This window comes from Choloepus didactylus, chromosome 5 (assembly GCF_015220235.1).
Source record: "Choloepus didactylus isolate mChoDid1 chromosome 5, mChoDid1.pri, whole genome shotgun sequence".
NCBI lineage: Eukaryota > Metazoa > Chordata > Mammalia > Pilosa > Megalonychidae > Choloepus > Choloepus didactylus.
Genome location: NC_051311.1, coordinates 11,386,132 through 11,388,815, shown reverse-complemented (window position 1 = coordinate 11,388,815; position 2,684 = coordinate 11,386,132). Strand labels below are relative to the sequence as shown.

General features: G+C 33.9%; 1 non-coding gene across 1 annotated transcript; it reads left to right on the top strand.

Moving 5' to 3' along the window:
* Window positions 1-1,968: 1,968 nt before the first annotated feature.
* LOC119535631 lies at window positions 1,969-2,075 on the top strand. The gene has a single exon (XR_005217244.1). It is a non-coding gene; the product is annotated as a U6 spliceosomal RNA (small nuclear RNA).
* The last annotated feature ends 609 nt before the right edge of the window (window positions 2,076-2,684 follow it).

Sequence of the window (2,684 nt, the reverse complement as noted above, 5' to 3'; positions counted from 1 at the left end):
ATGAAGACCCATCTAACTCATTTGGCCACACTGTAACTAAAAATAACATTTTCAAAAGGGTCTTTTTACAATGGGTTCACACCCACAAAAAATGGGATTAAAATTAACAACATGTTTTTTCTGGAGTACATAATTCACCCTACCACATAACAATCCATGTGCCAGGGATACACACTGGGCTGGTCATTTTTCTAGGCTCCACAGAAGACAGAGTTAGGAAATTAGATATATGTAAACATAGATATATAGGTAAAAGATCTCATCAGTTTATACTGATACGTCTAATTCAGATTAAAGACAACAGAGTTTTTACTTAACTTATTATTATAGGTGTAATCCCTTTCTTCCAGTCTAAGAACTCTGATTCTCAAGGACTCAGATAGATGATAGAATTAGAATATCCCATTTGTTTTATCTCATATTTACATACACATCAGTTGGAATATTGCCAGAAATATGATTGTTGAACAAATTAATATTTTTTTGCATATGTTCACCCCATTCTGCCATTGTAAAAATAGTACTAAATCTTCATTTGTCAGGCATGTAGCCATTACAGGTTGTACCGTTTCCCTCTTAGCCCTCATTTAGTCTTATTTCTATAAGCAAAGATTTAATGCTCAATCACCAGTTCTCATGTTGATGTCTCTAAGTCATTTTTGGTAGTCAGAAACTCTTTCTGTAATAGATTCTTAAGAAGGACTCATGGGAAGAGTATTTCTTGAGTTTTTGAATGTTGGTAACAACTTGTGCCCTTTACACTTGAAAGTCAGTTTTTCTGAATACAAAATCCTTGGTTCATTTTCTTTGCTTCAGAATCTTAAAGATATTGCTCCATTTTTGTCTGGCATAAAGCGTTGCTAACAAAATTTCTGATGATAAACTAATGTTCTTTCCCTTACAAATACATGCTTGTAAAAAGATTTCCTTCCTTTTCTTTAAAGTACAGTTATTTTACTAGATAATGTCTTCCTATTGGTTGCTTTATGTCAGGAAACATCGTTTCCTTTTATTTTTATTTTTCTTGAATTAAAATTTCTAATTTTTGTTCTTTTGCTTGCTATGGTTTTCTTCTTCACAAACTATTATTAATATTTTGATTTTTTTTTCTTTTTTGGCTATCTTCAATGTTTCAGTTTGATAAATTGTTGAAAGCAATATACCATGAAACGGTTCAGCTTGAACAGTGGGAATTTATTTGCTTATGGTTAGAATCTGGGAAAATGTCCAAATTAAGGCATCATCAAGGCAATGCTTTCTTTCAGAAGACCAGCTACCAGAGATCCTTGGCTCCTCTGCCATGTGGCTCGGCACATGGTGGCATCTGTTGATCTCTCCCTTGTCTTCCAGGTTTTGTTGATTTCAGCTTCTTGCTTTTGCAGCTTTCTCTCTTTCTCTCTGTATTCATCCTGTATTCATCCCAATAAAAGGATTAAGACCCACCGTGGGCCACATCCTAAGTGAAGTAACCTCATCAAAAAGTCCCACTTCAGGACAGGACAAGATGGCAGCATAAGGGGGAGTGCAATTTAGTCAGTCCTCTGTAAAAACTAGCATATAGCCAGGAACAACTAGTAAATAGTGTGGAACAATTGTTGGGGGACATCTGTGACCAGACAAACATTGTACACCAGTCTGGAATGGGTGGAACGGCTGAGATTGCAGCATAAGAACTGGAAAGCTGACACTGATTACACCCTCTCCTGAGACCTAGGCCCATCTGGTCTGGGAAAATCTGATTTGGGTAATCAAGGAAACCAGATGCCTAGACAATGAAAAATTACTAATCATATTAGAAAAAATGAAGTTGTGGCCCAGTTAAAGGAAAAAACTTACACTTCAAATGAGATACAGGAGTTGAAACAACTAGTTAAAGATCTTCAAACAAAAATGCTAAATCACTTCAAAAATAAAATCAAGTTGAGGGACAAAATGGCAAAAGAAATGAAGGATATAAGAAAACATTGGGTGCTCACTTCAGCAGCACATATACTGAAATTGGAATGATACAGAGAAGATTAGCATGGCCCCTGCGCAAGGACGACATGCAAATTCATGAAGTGTTCCACATTTTTATGTATTTGAATAACAGCAAATTAAATTTTTCCAAAATTCTTGCTCATTTCTCAGTGTCTAATGCTTACTCATTAGAGAATTCAAATGCATTCTTAAAATTAAAAGAAGAAAATCTCCATAGTACTAATTTTGTTTTTTTATGTAGTTTGCATTTGGTATTAGTGCTTGCAATTGTATTAAAATCAAAAGCTGATTTTTAAGGCACACATGATTAAGAGCGACATTCTTTCTTTTGTTTTGTACCAATAATTTAAAATTGGTATGCTAAAAACAACTTGCAAAGCACTAAAGCATGAGCTAGTTTCATCTAAACCTGTAAAAACATAAAAGATTTTATATTTTTTCACTGGGAAGAAATTCTTCCTGGGTAAAATTACAAATATGTATAGAATATATTTAATAAAAAAACTTATAAACCTAACTAAAGAACATAAATATAGATTGGCGTGTAGCACATAGAACAATATTCCATATAAATAACTTTAGCCTTTATAAAATTAAGCTACAGGCTGACATTTTGTTCTGTATTTGAGTGTCCATGGCCCTTGTGAACATTCAGTGTAAATGGTTTCAGATGGTCAGCTTTGTTTAAATGTAATCAGGTTATT